Source organism: Macaca fascicularis, chromosome 2, assembly GCF_037993035.2.
Source record: "Macaca fascicularis isolate 582-1 chromosome 2, T2T-MFA8v1.1".
NCBI classification, from domain to species: Eukaryota; Metazoa; Chordata; class Mammalia; order Primates; family Cercopithecidae; genus Macaca; species Macaca fascicularis.
Window position 1 is genome coordinate 177,148,512 of NC_088376.1, and position 22,806 is coordinate 177,171,317.

General features: G+C 36.7%; 1 protein-coding gene across 1 annotated transcript in view; it reads right to left on the reverse strand.

Moving 5' to 3' along the window:
* LOC102146126 (uncharacterized) overlaps nt 1-22,806 on the reverse strand; it is a 200,944-nt gene that overhangs the window by 134,986 nt on the left and 43,152 nt on the right. The window contains exon 4 of the mRNA XM_065539332.2: nt 19,859-19,965. The gene's annotated coding sequence lies outside the window, so the exon portion shown is untranslated. The remainder of the gene's footprint in view (nt 1-19,858; nt 19,966-22,806) is intronic.

Consider the following 22,806-nt stretch of genomic DNA (forward strand, 5'->3'; position numbering starts at 1 on the left):
ATTCTTTAAAATGAATTTACAGAATATTTACTTTCTTAAGACAGTGACATATGAGGATAGAGCAACTGTGTGTTTGACTTTCTGAAACAGCATCTTGTAAAGTAGAAATCCTTATCTGGTATGCACACATGATAGTGAAGGCAGCTGTTGTGAGGAGTTCTGTGTTTCTGTGCCAAACCTAGATGTTGAAGTGATAAGAGTATTAGGAAAGTTAAATGCTTGTCTTTTTTATGAGTACATGCCCATGCATATTTCTAGTCTCTGCTCAGAGAATCAGATATGTTTTTTAGGTGGAAGGAAATGGGTGAAAAGCGAGTAAATAGACCCAAGTCCTTAACCTTTCACCGTTATACCAGCAACTTGATAAGCAAAGGCTGCTAAGAATTAAAATCCTAAAAGCTGCATAGAAATCACTTTTTCCTAAAATTTCTACATGAGAATATAATTTTACAAAAACTTTAATGTAGAAATCACAAAGACCATCCAACCCAACCACCCATTTAATGTTTTGGGAAACTAAGGCTCAAGGAAGTAAAGTGACAGGACCAAAGAGTTGCGATTGGACACTTTTGGATGCCAGATGTGCCAGGAACAGTCACAGTCATCTAGCCCACATGGTTGTCACCAAGGGCTGAATCTGCTATTCTAAATTTTAGAACTCAAGTCAAAAATAATCTCTTGATTGCAACGTCCTATATGCATTATATAGTAATTAATTTCTCATATTTTTCAAAGTTATACATAATTGTCCTTTATCCTTTTAGCAAACATTTATCTAGTACTTATTATAAGTCTAGCATTATATTGTAAATAAAAGCAACATGATCCCTGTCCTCATGGAGCTTAAAACACTCTAGATATAATGGAAGACAATTACATCATACAATATCATATGATTTCAATTTATAATAAGTGCCATGAAGAAAAAGAACAGTGGGAAATGAGATAGCATAATGAGGAACTAGTAATTTATTTTAGACTTGATAGATGAGGCTTCGTTATTAAGAGACATTTGAACTCAAATTGCAAAGATGAATAGGGGCTAGTCAGATGGAGAGTGATTGACATGGGAATTCCTGGCAAAGGGAAAGCACATACAGAAGTCTTGGCATTTTGGAGGCACTAAAGGGAGGGTAGTTAAAGTGGAGAATGGAGAGTCAGGGGCAGGGTGATGAGATGAAATTGAAGAGGTAGCAGGGACTGGATCACGTAAGGCTTTATAGGTGGTACTAAGGAGTTTGAACATTTTTCTGAGTGCAATGGAAAGTTTTTGAAGCAATTTTTAACAGGAATGTTAACATGATCCCATTTACAATGTTAAAATGCTCAGCATTTCTGATCAGCATTTGATAATTGCTTGAGTTAACACATTGAGTCAATACATGGCAGCTAGAATCACAGAAACTTTAACGTGGACCCTTTTTGTGCCGGATATTGTATAACTCCCACAAGTATGGAGAACCAGCACCCACAGCAGGCAACCAGACAGATGCTGAGGAAACTCATCACCATTTCACCTGTGGATTCCTTGGCTTCCAACCTTTTACTCAATTACTTCCTTCACTGTATCTACACCTGGGCTCTTTCTCCAATAACGAAACTTTGTGTTCCTTATCTTGCTTTCAAGTTCATCTCTCCCATCTTCTGGTATTCTTATAACCCTAGTGAATTGTTTTTTTGTTTTTTGTTTTTTTATACTCAGTCTCACTGTATTGCTCAGGCTGGAGTGCCGTGTTGTGATCTTGGCTCACTGCAACCTCTGCCTTCTGGGTTAAAGTGATTAACCTGCCTCAGCCTCACAAGTAGTTGGGATTACAGCTGCCCATCACCACACCCAGCTCATTTTTGTATTTTTAGTAGAGACGGGGTTTCACCATGTTGGCAAGGCTGGTCTCAAACTCCTGACGTCAAGTGGTCTGCCTGCTTCGGCCTCCCAAAGTGCTGGGATTGCAGGCATAAGCACTGCGCCCAGCCCCAACCCTAGTGATTTTGACAGTCCTTAGCATATAGTACAGCTAATATTTTTATGCTTGTCAAAGGAATAAGTAGATGAATGGATATTAGTAGTGGAAACTAGGATTTTGCTATCAACAAAGAATACCAATCATTTTATCGCCTAGTGATGAGGAAATAAAAATTAAAACTATAAATTATTATTCTGTCTCTGATTAACTAGATATGCTGAGCAAAGTCTTTACAGTTTTATCCTTTTTTTTTTTTTTTGAAATCTTCCTAGTCCTCCTTCAACTGAAATTATTGTTGCTTAATTACTGATTGAATAACACTTTAGAATCAAACGTGAGACATTGTAACACACCTTTACATTGGATACTCTGTCCCACTCTTTGAAAAGTACTTCTGGGGTTTGATTTCTCCTTTGAGATTTTGATTTGCCTTATGACTCCCCTGACTCTTTGCTGAACTTTTTTTCCTGGAATGAAAGAGCTGTCAAATAGTCATATCATTAAAAGTGTCATCCAACCTCATGAAAATAGTCTCCTGCTGTCTTGAAATGCTTAAAAATGATGAATATTCATGTTTCTGTTTTCCTGGGGTCATTTATAATGCTGTGTATTTGTGGTCTCCCTGCTGGGATTCATTTGACCTTGAGATAGCCCACGTTACTAGAAGAGAACACATCTGACACATCTGAACTAGGTTATGCTTTTTTTGTTGTTTTGCAAAAAAACAAGCTTAAGACTTTGTAGGGTACTATGTTTACTTTCCTAAGTAATTTCTATGGCAAATTGACAGTCTCATATTATCAACTGATTTTTTTTCCCAAGGTCAGAATTGATGCCTGTCTATGCATTAAGCAGATACGGTTTGATAAAGCTGTAAATAAATGCAATTTATTTTCTGTTTCATATCACTTGTTTGGCTCTCTCAGCACTACCTACTGCCTGCCTTCCCAAGGGAAAATCTCCCCTGCATCCTTTGCCTCACTCCTTTGGGATTGTGCTCTCTGTTATCTGTCACCATTGGAAATGATTTGGATCAACAAATCCCCTAAAGTGTTACTGATATTGACTCAAAGCATAATACTCTAAGAACATTGATATTTTACTAAGGGATTTGTATAGAACTAGATGTTACCAAAAAAAAAAAAAAAAAAAAAAAAAAAAACCCTAATAAATATATATATATTTTTGACACAGAGTCTCACTCTGTCCCCCAGGCTGGAGTGCAGTGACCAGATCTCGGCTCACTGCAAGCTCCGCCTCCCGGGTTCACGCCATTCTCCTGCCTCAGCCTCCCAAGTAGCTGGGACTACAAGTGCCCGCCACTACGCCCGGCTACTTTTTCGTTTTCGTATTTTTAGTAGAGATGGGGGTTTCACCGTATTTGCCAGGATGGTCTCGATCTTCTGACCTTGTGATCCACCCGCCTCGGCCTCCGAAAGTGCTGGGATTACAGGCGTGAGCCACCGCTCCCGGCCAAGAAATATTTCTTAAATGGTAGCCTTTCGAATGAGGATTTGAACTGGAGCTAGTCTGGGTCTGAGTAAGCCTTCCTTCCTACTGCCCCTCAAATCAAACTAGGTAAAGCCATCTCCATGCCAACCCTGGGGAAGGGAATCAAAGCAAGTTGTCTCTTGTAACACAATCATTAAAGTGGGGAAACTGCAAGATCTAGAATCAGATAGGTGAGTTGCCAAGTTCTAAACATTTGTCTTAGTCTTCAAAGTGTGCGGATGTGTGTGTAGGCTTTATTTAATATCATTGTTTAATTATAGTTCTGTCACATACTATCCGTATAATCTTCTTCAGGTTACTTATTCTCTATGAGACTCATTATTCTGTAAAACATAAACAATAACATCAACCTCGATTTAATTTGAATGTTTAAATAAAATATGTGTAGCAACATGTGCAGTGCCTGACACAAAGTAGGTAGTCAATAGATACCAGAACACTGCATTGAATGAAAAACAACTTCATTTATGCACCCTGTTTCCTTGAAACTAGCATAAACAAAATTTTATATTTATAAATAACATACATAAACATACTTCTATTACAGGCTAAAAATAAACAAGTTGGTAGAAATATGTGCTGTTGTTAAATTGATTTATCGCCTGTCTTATTTTAAACAATACTTACCAAAAAAATAAGAAATTAACATTAAAATGCCAGAAATACATTATATATACTACAAAAAAAAAAAATCATGTCGATTAAAACTGCAGTGGTAACAAAATAAATCATCAAAATTCAACCCAACACTGGTATATAAAAATTTTCCATAGGCATATGACATTTTTCTGTAGGTATATGCAAATTTTCATCTTGAATGTTGCTTTGGACTTTTATATACTAGATCTTCAGATAGATGAGAAAAGTAAATTATTTCATGACAAAGATCTATAAAAGGGAAGTACTCTGCTTCCTGTGATCCATGACTAACATTGGAAATTGCTTTTCCAGATGTATGAAACAAATTGTCATGCTTGTATTCCTTGTACTCACTTTAGGGAAGAGATCTACAATTTAAAGTCCTCCTCTACAACCTCTCTATCACTGACGTTCTATGTTCAGCTCAAACTGGAAAGAACTGAAGGCTCTGATGGTTAGAAACTTCTTGCATACTGTGGACAATTAGTATGGCCAGGCCTGCTATGAGTCCAGTGGCATATTGGAAATAGGACACAGAGATAGGTAACTGTGTCACAGCAAGGAATTTCCTCCTCTATCCTGATGTTTTAAAGTGTAGCAGAACCAGGGCCTTGAATTCTTTGACCTCATGGATTCCTAGATTCATATCATCTGCAATAACTACCAAACTTAAGATCTGGCTCCACAAGGAAATAGCAATACATTAGAGAGAAGTTTCCACACTTATCCTTACCCTAAATATGTTATTTCCACTTCTTTTTGCTGACATAGTAATAAGCTGAAGAGAAATTAATCTGGAAATAAATTTAAGCCATCAACCTGTGATTCTTCAAACTAATTATGGATTCTAATACATGTTGAGACTTCAGTGTATTTTCAAGCTGTATTTAACCCTTAAATTAATATTTGTTGATCAACTGATTGAAGGAAGGAACGAATAGTAAAAACACTATGTTTTGAAGTATATAATACTTCAAAACAGGAGATGTGTGAGGGTGCTGAGAATTCTGGGTTTACCAGCAGTTATAGAATAGGGATTAATATATGAAGGTATAGAGAAGTGAGAAAAGGCAGAGCTCTAACAGAAATACTGGAAATTATATCTGGAGAGGGAAGTCTCATCTCACAAGTGAGGACAAAATGCATATAGTAGTGCCCTCTTTTCTGCAGGGAATAAGTTTGGAGACTCCCCAGTAGATCTCTGAAACAGCAGATACTACCAAACCCGACTGCCTTCAATTAGAACAAGTTTCTGTTCATGTCTTCCACCCACAAATGTAATGCTTTTTCAATCTTAGCTAAGCACTTAGCATGCACTGTGGCAGTAACTTGTAGTTTTAGGTGCCACAGCAAAAACTAACACAATTGTTTTTCCTTCTTCACAACTTCAAAAACAGATTTGTTCTTACCATAGATTTCAACAACCTCAACATATGACTTTTTTTGTTTCCTCAAGTTGAGAACTTTCACCTTTTCACTCAAAGGAAGCACTTTAAAGCTCCTCTTTGGCATATCCAAATTAACAGCATCCCCTCTCCTGTGCTTTGGGCCATTATTAAGCAAAATAAGGGTTAGTGGAACACAAACACTGCAATATTGTGACAGTAGATCTAATAACTGAGATGCCTACTAGGAGACGAAGAGGTGCATAGCATAGATAGTCTGGAGATGCTGGGAAAAGGAATGATCCATGTCTTGGACAGGATCGAATAGAGTGGCCCAAGATTTCATCATGCTACTCAGAATGGCATGCAACTAAAGACCTATACATTCTTTATTTCTGCAAATTTTCATTTAATACTTTTGAATTGCCATTGATTACAGATATCTGAAACCAAAGAAAGCAAAACTGCAGATAAAACAGAGCTACTGTAGAGTACATTTAGGTTAAAGATAAAAGAAAAAGTGTTCAAATAAGACATATGAGAAGGCTATAGTGGAAACGAAGGACTGAACTTATTTAAATGTGAATATGGAGAGGAATGGTACAGTCTCTTTTTGTCCTTAGAGAAAAACTTGTTAATAACCAAGAAGATTGGTAGTTGTAAGTTAACTTGGAGACTTAGAGATAGAGATGGAAAAGAGGGGAAGGGACGGAAAGTATAAATGTTTAACAGGCCACAGTATCCCATGAGCCACGTTCATGTTTCATAGCTTCTAGAGGCTGCAAATTAAAATGCTTAGAGGAGGCAGTTAATGAGTGATTAGGGCCTAATGATGAAACAGAAAGTATATTCCCTTCTTCAGGTAGTAGTCAATACGACGCCTATAATTGTTTGCCATACAGGAGTGCAGACTCAAGGAGAAATCAACAATTTAGGTTTGCTGAAAAATATTTTTACTTGTAAATTTTGGAAACTGATTCCACTTTTATAAAAATGGTTTATGGTACATAGCAACATGGATTTATAAAACGTAGAGAGAAAAAAATGGATGAGATGTATAGCATAATATCATTTCTATAAATTTAAATATATTCACATAAAAACAATGGAAATACTCTGTAAGATCTCATATATATTGAATGGCATTAATCAAACACATTAGAGTCCTGCCTTGGTTGTAGGAGACACAACTGACTATGAAAAATAAGAGGGAAATACTACTTTTTTTTTTTTTTTTTTAATGAAGAAGAGTTCCCTACAGGGACAAATGATATTAACATGGTATGGACTAGAAATATGATTACCCAATTTTCTGCACATCAGATCTAATGTAGATAAATAAATATTATTAAAATAACACACACAGTAACAGTGTCTGCTATAAAATAATAATATAAATAAACAATAATGGCATTGATTGTTGGCCCAAAAAATATAAAGACCCATTCTGTTTAAATAGACTATAAGAAAAGTTCTAAAAGAAGGAGCCTGTTAAACTAAGTCTTGAACCAGAAATTTACCAGATGTTTGAGAAAGGTAAGGGCTTTCCATGAAACACATTGTACGCACCAGGAATTACTTGCTGGAGTTGATTATTCCTGCAATAGGGAAGTGGCTGTGGATAAGACAAGTCAGGTATACAGGTAAGGCCCATGTCCTGGAGGCTTCATGCATACTCAGAAGTTAGGGGTTTATCCTCTAGATACTAAGGAAACATTTCTTCATTAAAATATAATACTTGTAAAATTGCTTTTTTTCTTTTTTATTCTCTACCTTCAGAACAGTCTCTTGAGGCAAGCAGTCTCTTCATCATCATTTAGCAAGCTTGGAGGTCTAAAGATTAATATAAGCATGCTTCTGTGTATATGTATGAAAATATCAACAATATGTATTCACAGATCCTATTTCATATGGAAGAATTTGTCCATGTACTATAATTTTCCAAGCCCTGCTTTATAAATTCAACACACTATTCATCAGTTCTCCTCGGTAAATTTAAACCCTCTAATATATTGTGCCAAAAAAAAACTAGACACACAGTTTTATTTTTTATATATTAAATGAAGCTAATATATTTCTATAAATGGAATTGTCTATAGAATCCAGAAGAACCCAGTATCTCAAAACTTTTAATCAAATTAATAATCATGAAAATGGTCATTTTATTTTTCCCTTAAAGTTGACATTAACTTATTAATTTGAGTGTGGCATGATTATTGCCTAAGGCTAGTACTGTTTAGAACAATACATTTCTCTAAATTACATTTTACTTTTTCCAAAGTTATCTTTTAATGAGCATTCTCTCTAGAAGTACTTCTGAAAATTAGCTTTTATTGAATGATAAATGCAAATGATAAAATCCTGGATTGCAAATATAATTATATTAAGTACATAGAACACCAACTATAAATTTTTTCTAAGTTTTTTAGTTGAACTACTAAATGTTTATTCTACTCCTTATTAAAATAGATTTAATTAATATATTATTTAAAAATCTCTATAATAGACTGTGTTTAGGCGTTTTGAGAGATAATATAGGGTTGATTGGGTTTCACTGCACCACTTACTATTTATGTGAATTTTACTTAACACTGACTCAGTTTTTCATAAAAGGATGAGAATTATATGGCCTACCTCTCCAGGTTATTGTGAGCATGAAATTAACTACTATATGTAAAGATCTTAGAACACTGCTATAAAATAAATGTCAGCTACAATTATTGGCCACATCTAAAAATAAATTATCATTAAAAGGATACGTTACACTTCTTACATGTATTACAAAGATACTTACTACGTGCATTTGCAATTGCGTTCATCATCTGCTAGCAAGCATTAATCATTTATCTCATCATTTACATTTATAACTAACAACTTTCCAGTGGAAAGGTATTATCATCATAATTGGCATTAAATCTGTTATATTATGAATGCTATAGTCTACTGTGTCATCAAATAAAGTGGAATTTCTCTCTTTGATCACCAGTACTCCCTTCCACAGAAATATTCACATATTTCATAAATACTTCTGATAGTCAACATTAGGAGAAGAGTATATCCAGAAATATTACTTTCTATAATGTGCATTATAGAAAATGTACTAATGACTATTTACCATGGCCCAGATTCAAGCACCAATAAAAAATCACCATGTTTACAACCTAGAGATGGAAGAGGTCTTTCCAAACCAAGAAAAAGAAACACATTGAAGAGGTCTTTCCAAACCAAGAGAAAGAAACATGTTCTAAAAAAAATTTTTGTATGCAAAAATATATGAAGGTTGATAGGCAAACACCAGTTTAGAAAAAACTGAAATATAGATGACAGATAAAAACATCTGTAATGCATAAATACATTTTGCAAATGATTTTTAGAAGTTTAGCAACCGAAATGATACGAAGGAAAAGGATATGAACAGTCAATTCACAGAAAAGCAAATCTGAGTGGTTGATAAACATAAAACTATACATCTTTTGTGATGAATGCGGGCAGTCAAATATACAATTATGTGCGTCTGTGTGTGTGCACACTCTCCGTCAACCCAGAGTGGGGGATATGGGCAGCCATGACGACTCTCCTATGTGTCTCTGTGCACACTCTCCGTTAGTCCTGAGCAACTCACATATGAGGATATTCCTATGAAATCTCCCCACATGGTCTGCTTCACCATGAAACCCTCTCCCAACAGAAGTTAAAGAATGGAAAGAATAGGACCAAGAAGTAGGAGGAGTATAGAAAGAAAAGACCTTTTAATCCCTAAAATGAGGTAAGCACAGTACTTCATGAATTGGAACCACAGAAACTGAAAGAGTAAGTTACCTTTAGGCTGTTCCAATCTAGGACAGAGGAGTAGTTAGGATATTTGAATTGTGCTTCCTCTTGAGCAACTTCTTCCAAAGGAAACAGGTGGCAGTTTTCTTGGTGGATTTTGTGACCTTCTCTGTGACTATAATATTAATTCCATTATGATGTATTTATGTTTGCATTTTACATTCAGTATGCATTTTAAAATATTGTCTCTTTCTGGTTCTCTTCTTCTGGAACGAATATTACACATGTACTGAAGCTTCTCGTTCTATCTTCTTCCTTTTCAATATTTCTCATTTTCTTATATCTTTGCAATCTGATCTGAATTACCAACTGTATATTCTAGTTCAGTAATTTTCTGTTCACTGTTCTAGCCTATTCCTTAATCAGTTAAATAATAATAATTTTAATAATAATAATTTCAATAGGTTTTTTTTTTTTTGACATGGAGTCTCACTCTGTCACCCAAGCTGTAGTGCAGTGGTGTGATCTCAGTTCACTGCAACTTCTTGCCTCCCAGGTTCAAGCAATTCTCCTGCCTCAGCCTCCCAAGTAGCTGGGGTTACAAGCATGCGTCACCACGGCCAGCTAATCTTTTGTATTTTTAGTAGGGACGGGGTTTCACTATATTGGCCAGGCTGGTCTCAAACTCCTGACCAAAAAGTGATCCTCCCACCTCAGCTTCCAAAAGTGCTGGGATTACAGGCGTGAGCCACTGTGCCCGGCCCTCAATAGATTTTTTATTTCTAAGTTTTCTAAGATAGTCTTTTTTGAATATTTCCATTTTTATTTTGTGGGTTCTATTCCTTCCTATGTCTCTTTGAAAAATTTAAGCATACTTATTTTAAAACCTTTTCCAGATTTTTCTCTGTCTCATCTGTGGACTCATAGGATTATAATTTTTTATAGATTTTCTTTATTTCTTTTCTGTCTTTCCCTTCCTTTCTCCCTGCCTTCTTGCCTTCCTTTCTTCCTTCCTTCCTTCCTTCCTTCCTTCTTTTTGAGGCAGAAACTTGCACTGTTACTCAGGCTGCAGTACAGTGCCATGAACATTCCTTACTACAACCTCAAGCTTCTGGGCTCAAGTGATTCTCCTTCCTCAGCCTCCTAGGTAGCTGGAACTACAGGCAGACACCTCTGCATCCAGCTATTTCTTAAATTTTTATTTTTTGTAGAAACGGGGTTTCACTAGGTTGCTCAGGCTGGTCTTGAACTCCTGACCTCAAGTGATCCTCCCACTTCAGTTCCCAAAGTATTAGGATTACAGGCATGAGCCACTGTGCCCAGCCTCATGTTTTTTCTAATTATCATATGTACTTTCCATGTTCACAGACAGTTATTTTCTATCAGATACTTGTGCATGGGTCTTAATGGCCACCCCATGGGATTACTTCAAAGTTGGCTGTCAGGAGTGTACAGAGATTATCAGTACCAAACAAGATTTTAAATTACGTTAGGCTTTTCACCAGTAGGCAACATAGCTTCTGAGTTACAATTTCTCTAGAATGACTCTTCCCATGCTTTAGGGCAAAGAGCTTCAGCCCGGCAGATAATTCCCCTGTCTTCATGCACGGTTAGGGCAGCTCATTCACAATTGCCTTCTTCCATGCAGAGAATGCATTCCTGTGTTATGCCATATCCCAGTCCAGGAACTAAAACCTGCGTTATGCCATACCCTAGTCCAGGAACTAGAAAGTTTCCAGGCTGCTAGGAGAAGCTATTTGTAATGTGACTTGTAAAAGCTATGTGTAATGTGACTTGTGAGAAGAGGGAAATATCTTACTTTATGTGCTTCTGCCCATTTATGTGCATCCCCCCAAAATTCCAAGATCTAGCAGGACATAAGGTAGGGGTGTTCTGTCTTCAAGGACTAATGAGAATAAGGCCAGATTCTTGTGTTACAGAGACTTGGGCTGGTTATCAAAGCAGGAACTCAGACACAGAGAAATACAAAACAGGGCCTCTGGGCCTCTTTGACTGAAATGAAGGCTCAGTACATTAAGTTGCTGAAATTCTTAACTAAAATTACCCCCTAAATATATACTAAAGCTTGGGACAAACTCACTAGCAAGTGTAGGTTGAGTGCCTGATTGTGGAGGAAGACTGGCTAAAGAGTCAAGGAACCACTCAGGTCATTTGTTATTGTGCTAACTGCCTTTGGATTCATACTTTTTTAAACTTAATGAATGAAACAGAGTACTGTGAGCATTAATTTTTTTCCAGATATTTCTGTGATAATATTTTGTGAAATGCAACTTTTTAATTGATTGTAATGTAAAAAGATTCAAACCTGTAATTTCAGACTTCTGGAATGAGAGACTGTGGTCATCATGAAAAAGACCCTCAGTAAGAGGGAATTCTTTTTTCATGTCTTATGAATCTTATAGAATATTTGAAAATAAAAATAAAGGCTTATTATTGAATTACTTCTGGGAGGGTAGTCTCAATTCATAAACACTACAGTATTAAAAGTATGTCAGGAGTGGAACGATGGCAGAATAGGAGTTCTTTGGCTTAATTCTATTTCCCCACCCCATTCATCCCCCCAAGACTCCTCACACACAACCACAAAATCTAACCAGCAACTATTCACAGACAAGAATAGCATCCCGAATATCCCATAACTTGGGAGTGAAGCTGAAACACCTACACCGGACTGCAGCACCAAGGAAAGCTGTAATCAAATGGTAAAAAGAATGATTCTCTTTGAGTGCACCAGCCCTCCCCGAAGCCAGCCCAGCACCACACATTGAGAATTCCTCTGGAACCATGGTTTTCACAGTAGGAAAAGTGAGGTAGAGGAAAAGTGAGGTAAATGGACATCCAGTTTGTCCACCATTCTAGGACCCACTCTTCTTTCATCTCACAAGAAACACTGGGAAAACAGACAGAGTCAGACCACCTGAGATCAGCTAGAAACAAAGAATATAGGTAGAGCTCACAGTGTACAGAACTTGGTGGCTGCTCTACATTCCAGGAAAGGGAGGCACTACACCAGAGAAACTAGCCAAGAGGATCACACTGCAGAAAACACAGTCCATAATTATTTTAGGCTCGAATCCTTAGCTCATGTCTCCACACAGCCTGAATGCTCTTTTCGGGTCTTCTATATGCCCTATTTAGGAGAAGCAAAGGTGCTAGGCAAGCTTGACCTAGGAAGGCAAGCAGAGGTTCCACTCAATCAATAGGCACTCCCAATGACCTCATCCAAGCAAAAAGACTTCCATCTTCACATATCTCAGAGTAGCATACAGGCTAGAACAGCTTGAACCAAAAGGCTAGGCAGCTTCAGTCAGTCCAAATGCCTGACAAATAATTCCAACCAGCCAAGGAGATTCCCACTGCTGTGGATTTCAGAGAAGGAAAAGGACTTGACTGGGTTGACCCAGGAAGTCAAGTAGTGGCTCCACTCAGTCAAAAAGCCCACCCACAACTGTACCAAAGCAGGGATACATTCATCTTCACAGATTTCAATCCTCATTTATGCATTTCTAAGGATAAGAGCCTGTGGCCCTGCCTGTCCCAAGCAGTGACTACACCTACCTTAGGAGCCCAACTAGTACCTTTACTGGATAGCAGAGCTTAGCCAGTAGTCTCACTGGACAGCAGAACATAGTCAGCAGCCCCAGCAAACATCAGCGCAGAAGGAGGGGCTCAGTCAACTAGCGAATTCAACAGCTCTGCCTGTTCAGGGCCATAGCAGCAAGCCCTTCCAGAATCACAGGCTAGACTAAACAGTGAAGGCTTATCCCTGACAAAGAATGTCTATAAAGCCTGAGGAGAGGCTGTTTCCTCAAATGTGTAAACAACAATGCAAGGACACAAGAATTATGAGGGCTCAGGAAATATGACACCTCCAAAAGAAACTAATAAAGTTCTGAAAATAGACCTCAAAAGAAAGGACATCTATGAAATTACTGACAAATAATTCAGATTAACACTCATAATTTCAGGGAACTACAATAACGTATGAATAGAGCATTTAATAAGATTAGGAAAACAATACACAAAAAAACTGAGAAGTTTGACAAAGAAATAGAAACAATAAAAAATAATCTGGACATGGATGGAGCTGGAAGTCATTGTCCTCTACAAACTAATGCTGGAACAGAAAACTGAACACCACTTGTCCTCACTTGTAAGTGGGAGCTGAATGGTGACAGCACATGGACACAGGGAGAGGAACAACACACACTGGGGCCTGTTGGAGGTTGTGGGAGAGGCTAGGGGGAGAAAGAACATTCAGAAAAATAGCTAATGCATGCAGGGCTTAATACCTAGGTGGTGGGTTGACAGATGTAGCAAACCACCATGGCACATGTTTACCTGTATAACAAACCCACACATCCTGCACATGTATCCCAGAACTTAAAATTTAAAAGAATGTCTTTTGAGGTTAGTTTCATGATTAAAAAAAAAAGATAGAAATCCTTCAGATGAAGACTACAATAACTGAATGGAAGAATTCAATAGAAAGTTTCAACAGCAAACACAATCAAGAAGAATGAACCAGTGAGCTGGGAGATAGAACAGTTAGGAGAGCAAAAAGACAAAAGAATGAGAAAGAATGAAGAAAGCCTACCATAATTTTGAGACAGCATCAAGAGACCAAACCTTCACATAATATAAGTTGCAGAAGGAGAACAAAGGGAAAAATGGCCAGAAAGCATATTTAAAGAATATTCGGCTGAAAACTACCCTAATATAGAGATAGACGTCAATACCCAGATACAGGAAGCGCAGAGGTCTCCAATTAAATTCAACCCCAAAAGTAATATACCAAGGTACATAATAATCCAACTAATAAAAATCAAAGAAAAAGGTAAGATACACATCACACACAAAAGACTGCCAATACACCATCAGCAAATTTCTCAGCAGAAACCCTGCAGATCAGGAGAGAGTTAAGTGATATGTTCAAAGTACTGAAGAAAAAAAAAATCTGCCAACCAAAAATATCCTATCTACCCAAGCTGTTTTCAGAAATGAGGGAGAAATACAAACTTTTCCAGATAAACAAAAGCTAAGGGAATTCATCACCACTATACCTGCCTTACAGTAATTGCTAAAGGGAGTTATTTAAGTTGAAACCAAAAGCTGCTCATTAATAACATGAAACATATGAATGCATAAAACTTAATTGTATGAGTAGATGCATATTCAGAATATTCTAGGACTGTTATAATGGTGTCTAATGCAATTTTATTCCCAGGAGAATGGTTAAAATACAAAACTGTTAGAGACAACAACAACTAAAATAAATTTTCAAGGTATATAAATTGCAAAATGATGTAAATTCTAACATAAAAACCTAAAAGTGGGGAGTGGTAAAAGTGTGTATGTTTGTTAGACACAATCCAAGTTAAATTATTATTAGCTTGAAATAGGCCATTATAAGTATATGTTATTCTACATAACCCTTATGGTAACCACACAGCAAAAATATTTAGTAAAAGCGCTAAACAAAATAGAAAGGATTCAAAGCATATCACTACAGAAAACCCCAGCAAACCACAAAGGAAGACAGCAAGAGACAGGAAAGCAAAGTATCTACAAAACAACTGGAAAACAACTAACAACATGGCTATCCTAAGTCCTTACCTATCAATAATTACCTGGAATGTAAATACATTATATTTCCCAATAAAAATACACAGAATGATTAAATGAGGAAAAACAAAACAAAGCAAAGCCCTACCTAATTCCAAACTACACTACAAAACTATAGTAATTAAAACAGCATGGTATTGGCAAAAAATAGGCACACTGACCAATGGAACAGAATAGAGAATGGAAGAGCAATGAATTCATACATATACAGTCAAGTGATTTATGACAAAGAAGTCAAGAATATGCAATGGGAAAATGACAGTCTCTTAAATAAATAGTGTTGAAAAAACTGAATTTCCACATGTAGAAGAAAAAAATTGTACTCGAATCTCATGCTATAAAGAACGATAACTCAAAATGGGTTAAAGACTTAAATGTAAGACCACAAACTGTAAAACTACTAGAAGAAAACAGGGGAAAACTACATGACTTGGGTCTGGGCAATGATTCTTTCGATTTGGCCTCAAAAGCACAGACAACAAAAGCAAAACTAGACAAATGGGATTACATCAAACTAAAAGGCATCTGTATAGCAAAGGAAACAGTTACCAGTGTGCCTTATGTATTGGGAGAATATACTTACAAGCCATACATTCAATAAGAGGTTAATATCCAAAACATATAAGGACAAACAACCCAATAGAAAGAAAAAAACATCCAATTAAAAAATTGGAAGTCCACTTCCACAAAGAGTATGTGAGTACACAAATAAAAGTTGCATGTAAAATGTTTTTTGATCATCTGTTTTCTTTATGATTCAAACCCAACTGTTGTGTAAAATGGTATTGTATTAGTCCATTCTCATGCTGCTATAAAGAACTGCCTGAGACTGGGTAATTTATAAAGTAAAGAGGTTTAATTGACTCACACTTCTGCATAGCTGCGGAGTCCTCAGGAAACCTACAATCATGGTAGAAGGGGAAGCAAACATGCCCTTCTTCACGTGATGGCAGGAGAAAGAAGTGCTGAGCAAAGGGGGAAGCCCCTTATAAAAAACCATCAGATCTTGTAAGAACTCACTCATTATCATGAGAACAGCACAGGAAAAAATGCCCCCATAATTCAATTATCTCCACCTGGTCCCACCCTTGATCTATGGGGATTATTACAATTCAAGGTGAGATTGGGTGGGGACACAGAGCCAAACCATATCAGGTATATTAGGTCACATCTAGATGTCAAATAATGTTGCTTTCAAGGAATTTATAACTTGAGTAGTGAAGTCATAAACCAGAGAAGTTTAATTAATTATACAGGGCAATATGTGGTAGGTAGTAAATGGTTTGGAATCTCAATGGATTAATTCAGAAAAGTAGAGATTACTGATCATTTGCTTATTGTAGAGTTGTAAGAAGGTTTGACCCTATATATAAGATTTAGTGCTACTACATAGCTTTAAGCTACGGATTCAAATTTCAAGAATTTTTATTTACTGCTTTAAACTATAGAAATCCTATACAATCAACAGGTGACAGTAGGAATACCAGTCACCTAATCTGAAATGTAAAGCATAGGTTACACTGGACATTCACTATAGTACCACATATTTTTCACCATTTTTTTTTTTTTTTTTTTTTTTTTAGACGGAGTCTCCCTCTACCACCCAGGCTGGAGTGCAGTGGTGCAATCTTGGCTCACTGCAAGCTCCGCCTCCCGGTTTCACATCATTCTCCTGCCTCAGTCTCCTGAGTAGCTGGGATTACAGGTGCCCACCACCACGCCCAGCTAATTTTTTGTATTTTTAGTAGAGACTGGGTTTTACCATGTTAGCCAGATTGGTCTTGATCTCCTGACCTTGTGATCCACCCACCTCCGCCTCCCTAAGTGCTGGGATTACAGGCGAGAGCCACCGCGCCCGGCCTTCACCACCATTTTTAAAGGTAAAAACTAAACATAATAACATTTCATGGAATCAATTATTTTTAATAAAACATCACTGATAATGTAATCATTGCTTAAGGTTCCTGTTAATATCTTTCTCAACAATCTTTTACTATTACTTCAAGGAACAATGTTAGTATCAGTTTCTATCATACTATACATAAATATTAAGAGCCATCTATTAGTTAGAAATTATCTTTATCTTTCTAATTTGTTTCACCCTGAATTCAATTATAAACTAAATAGCCATGTCATTTCCAGCAAACCCACTGTCAAAAACCCTTAAAGGTTTGCTGGTCTGCTAGCTTTGAGTACTTCAATGTACCCAAAAGTAAAAACTCTGATAACTATTTGTGGACTATTTCAGAAATAAACTAACACATGTTTAAATTCGACTTCCCTTTTTCTTTTCTCTGTATTAGTAGTCAAAGTAATAATGGTTAATATTTATTGGAGACATGCTGTATATCATCAATATTATCGCATTTGGTCCTCATATTAACACTGAGTTTGGTGCTGCTATCACGTCTCCTGTGTTACAGATAAGGAAATGCAAATATTGAGAGGCTAAATAACCCGCTTAGGGGCACACAGCTCATAAGTTGAAGATCCAGGATTTATAACCTAGCCAGCCTAACTCTAGAGTCGAAGCGTTTGTTGTGGTAGTTTCTTCTTAGTTCAGTTGAAAACGGGGTCCTCGTCATATGACCCTGAAATATTAGGCTCACAGACATTTGACGGGTGAGAAAAATGGAATTTATTGGGCGCAAAGGAAAAAAGGGGGAAATAGGGACTCTCAGCAGAGCGAGTCTCTTGATACTATATGCTTCCTGCCTCTCAGATTGAATCCCAGGTACTACCCAGGAAGAGGAGGGGGTAGGCTCCAACCCCTGCAAACAGGGCTAACTTCCTGAGGCTCCACGCCAGGGTGCACTCCTCCCAGTGCGCAGGCGGGTCAGAGGCTCTCCGCGGTCCCCTTTATACTTGGCTGTCTCACTTTCACCACTGCATGATATCAGACCGGACTGAAAATATTAACTTGAGAGAGATTGCTCTTCTCCAGAAATAAAGTGTTTTGCTTTATAAGGCTAACAGCACTTCTCTGCTACTTTACTCCATAGACTAATCTACAAACATAAGATAACAGCATTTGGATATCATAGTGCCATTCCTAGTAATATCCTAGCATCAGTTTGGCCAACAGAAAAGATGAATACTAATTTGTTAGATTTTCAGCCCTCCTATTTTCCGCCTCACTTCCCTGCAATCCAATATAATTAATATTAATGAAGGGGAAGGCTAAAAGTTGTACATGCAGAAAAGAATGAAAGGTTAGTTGGGAAGGAAGAGAAAGGTAAGTAGCCATTGGAGTGTGTATTTGGGACAGAGTTTATTTGTGTATTTATTTTTAACTTTGGATAGAGGAAGAAGAGAGACACAGAAGGATATCTATAAGAGCAGAGAATTCTAGAATCTTTCAGTCTATGATATATTACAGGATATAAGGAATCATATAGCTCGCCTCAACTATTTTATTTTGATAGACTTCATTAGACATTTAGCTTGCTCTGTTACACACACACACACACACTGAACTAGTGCTGGTATTTCTTCTGAAGGTTTCTTCAAGCAGAACATGGACATCTTCGTCTCCACTTAACTTCTGTTATTTTTTTTTCCCTCCCACTTAACTTCTGTAGTTAAGCATGGAGTTAGTTCTACAGCAATGTTTTGTGAAACAACCTATACTTCTTAAATAAGAAAAACATACTAAAACTTTATTCAAGTTTTGGAGTGATCCCTTCAATCTAATTTCCCAACAAGCACTGTAACTTATATTTTTTCTTCTTCACAAACTTTCTGCAATATTTGATAACTCTCTTAAGAGCACACACTACCTGTCTAAAAGTAATAACTTTTTCATTTTCACTAGAAGAGAAATTAAGTGAAAAGTGACTAATGAGAGAAGATCACCTAGAGACATAAAGATTACTATAAATGCTAGAAAATATTATACTTTTGTTCAAATTACTCCTTCGATAGCCATGTTGTGTTCAATAATTTTTCTTTAGCTTCGATCCCTGGCCAAAACATTCTTTTTAAGCCCCTTGCATATTTATTTTCATCTGTCCTTGACAATTTTGATTCTCCAGTTTTGTTTCCCCTCTCCATATTCTCTCAGACTATCAGGCCTCTCCTACAATCTCTGTTGTCTTTATTTACCCCCAAATCTATATCTGATTATCTAAATGACTTTCAGATTACCTTCAGTTTCCTTGCATTCATCTTCGTCTTCCGCCCTCTGCATTAATGCTAAAATATGCCATCTGTACTTATATACCCTGGACTCTGAGCACAGTGCAGAAAACCACCAAACAAACCAAACTATGGTCATCTTTAGTACACAATTTCAAATCTCAGATGGCTCCTCTGTACCAATAGTTAATGTTTTTATTTGTCCTTGGTCAATTACCTCTTCCATTCCTATCAGTGATTATTCAAGATCCCAATCAATCTCTTTTCTTAAGTTCTTTGATCAATTCCCACAATCATCTTTCTCAGAAGAAATCCTTGATTCCAACCCTTTTGATACTATTGGAGCCTTCAGATATGATCCATATTGACTTCCAGGCTCCACATACAGAAATCTGTCTATGTATAAACCCAAGGTTTTTTCCTTCTCTCTAGTAGCTGAGGATTTAATCCCTCATGCTTTAAACAATCCCCAAATCTTTGCTCTCCTGATTCCTCCTGATTCCAAGATTCCTTGCTCTTAGTTGTCTTACCTTACCTCTTACCTCTGTATTTTCAACTTCCCTCTCTCTATCTTAATTTGCTCTAACCTCTGAGTCCATAAATACGCTCAAGTCTTCCCCATTATAAACAAACTTCCCTTTAATGCAATATCTCCTTCTAAGAAACATCTCATCTTTCTCCTTCCTTTCTTATCCAGCTTCTCAAAAGATTAGTTTCTATTTCTATTTTTTCATCTGTGTAATTATTCCTCACACATAGGCATAAGGATTCTTCCCCATTACAACTCTGGAAAAAATCACTTACCAAGATACCGGTGACTTTCTTATCACCAAGTAATAGGCAAACACTATTATTTCTCCTTCTGGACTTTTCTGCTGCAATTAAAACTGATAATTGTTCTGTCCAGCTTTCTAGAAACAAACAGAAACACATAAAACTTTAATACTTAGTAGGCTTCATTGACACTTTATTTTCCAGCTTAAATTTTCTTATAACTTCTAGCCAATCCCATTCTGTCTTCTTATTGAGCTTTCCTCTTCTGACCATCTAAAACTACTTCCAAAGACCATGTTGTTGGGCTACTGATCTCAGTCCATACACTTTTACTGGGACGCCTCAGCTCACTCATTATTTTAAATACTGACTATATATATATACACAATGTCTGAATTGATATTTCTGATTAGAAATCTCCTTTGAGTTTTGGCCTTGTATATACCAGTGCCTGCCAGATAACTCCATTTGGATGACCTAAATAAAGGCTTCTTTAAAATTAAAATGTCTCAACTTCAGCCTATCGTCTTCCTCTCTAAACCTACTTTTCTAGAGTCTTTTTTACAAGTTAGGGCTCTCCCATCTACTTTGTTACCTACAGTATATTTATTTTTACTTACCACCTGAATTTTAAGTTTTCCAATTCAATAAATATCCTGCTGACTTGACCACAAAATGCATTTATCAGATCTATCTAGTCTTATTCTTTCTTACTAGAACTTTCCAAATTCTGGATAGACAGTATCTTTAAAATGGATTATTACAACAGCATCCTAATTAGTTTCAAGCTAACCCCCTCAAATTCATTCTTCACATGTCTATAGCTGCTTATAATACTTCTATGTCTCCTCTTTGTTCATAAGAAGAAGACCAATATCCCAAACATGACATCCCAGACCCTCTGGAATCTGGCTTCTCCCCATCAATCTAGTAACTCACTACCATTTTTGATCCTCCACTTTATGCTTTAGCAATATCAGTGAAATGCCCTACATATCATCTGTTTTAAGCCCGTCTATCTTTAAGTCCCTCAGCCTTTATTCCTGATCTCAAATGCCTACCTGACCAATTTCTGCTCATTAATTAAGAAATTTCCCCCAGAAAGATTGCCCTCTTCAATTCCCCATCATTCTGAATCCAGCTTAAAGCCCTTTCATAACCACTCACTCACTGTATTTTGTTTGCTGTGCCTATCTTCTCACTGGACCATGCCTTTTTTGAGAGCAAGGACCATAGCTTTCATCACTGAGCATGATGCATGATAGACTCTCAAAATATATACATTTTTAAAAAATGAATCAGTAAATGAGTTCTGCAAAGAACAATTTTGATGTACCAAAGTTAACCTAAAAACTTCTCTATGAATATCCTTCTCTAAACCCAGCTACTACTATGCATTTTTGAGACAGATATCATTATTTGACTTTCTCTTACTAATGATCATCAAAGTTAATTTTAATAAATTAATGTTGATCTTTTATGAGTTCTTCTAGGAAAGCCCCTTTTCATAACATCCGGCAATATAAAATCAATGATCAAATTCTCTTTTAAGTGAAAGAATGTCTGACAAGAATACACAAGTAATCTAAACATTTATTACTAGCCCATTGTAGCTTCTTTCTGCATGTAACTTCTTACCCAAGATAGAACTTCTAATTCTTATTTTTCATTTAAAATTTTCTCTGCCTAGTGGTTTGATGACATATGGATGATTATATAGAGAATAAAGGGAGGAAAAAAATCAGAAACATTGAAAACAAGTTATAAGTAATATCTTTGAGGAGTTTATACATTAGATGCAAAGTAGAAGGATGCACTGATACAAGAGCTAATGTGGGGAAAAACTGAACCATTCATTTCAGTGACAAAACTTTGGGTATTTCTCATTCTGTAAAACAAAGGTCCATCAGCCAAAAAGTTTCTTTATGAAGCAAATAATGGTTGATAGGAACAGAGTCAGACTTTAAAGACAAATTATGTTTGGAAGCAGCCTGAGTCCATAAACAGATGAATGGATAAAGAAAATGTGGTACATATATACAATGGAGTACTATTCAGTCATAAAAAAGAATGAGATCCAGTCATTTGCAACAACATGGATGGAACTAGAGATCATTATGTTATGTGAAAGAAGTCAGGCACAGAAAGAGAAACATGACATGTTCTCAATTATGTTGGGGAGCTAAAAATCAAAACAATTGAACTCATGGATATAAAATAGAAGGATGGTTACCAGAAGCTGGAAAGTGTAGTGGGCAAGGTTTGGGGAGGGAGGTGGGGATGGTTAATGGGTACAAAAATATCATTAGAAAGAATGAATAAGCCATACTATTTGATAGCACAATAGGGTGACTATAGTGAATAATAACCTAACTGTACATTTAAAAATAACTTAAAGAGTATAATTGAATTGTTTGTAACTCAAAGGATACATGCTTGAGGGGATGGATACCCCATTTTCTGTGATGTGCTTCACATTGCATGCCTGTATCAAAATATCCCGTGTACCCCATAAATATATACACCTTACTATGTTACCACAAAAATTAAAAAGAAAAATAAAGGTAGAATATTACATATGAAAACAAGATAAATTATGTACGTTGTTTGAGTGATATTGTTAACAGATTAAAAAATCAACAAAGGCTGGGCGTGGTGGCTAATGCCTATAATCCCAGCACTTTGGGAGGCTGAGGCGGGAGGACAAAGAGGTCAGGAGTTCGAGACCAGCCTGGCCAACACAGTGAAATCCCATCTCTACTAAAAATACAAAAATTAGCTGGGCATGGTGGCGGGTGCCTGTAATCCCAGCTACTTGAGAGGCTAAGGCAGGAGAATAGCTTGAACCCGGGAGGTGGAGGTTACAGTGAGCCGAGATCGTGCCACTCCAGCCTGGGCAACAGAACTAGCCTCCTTCTCAAGAAAGAAAAAAAAAAAAAAATCAACAAAAATCTATTACCTAAATTTAGTAGCTGACG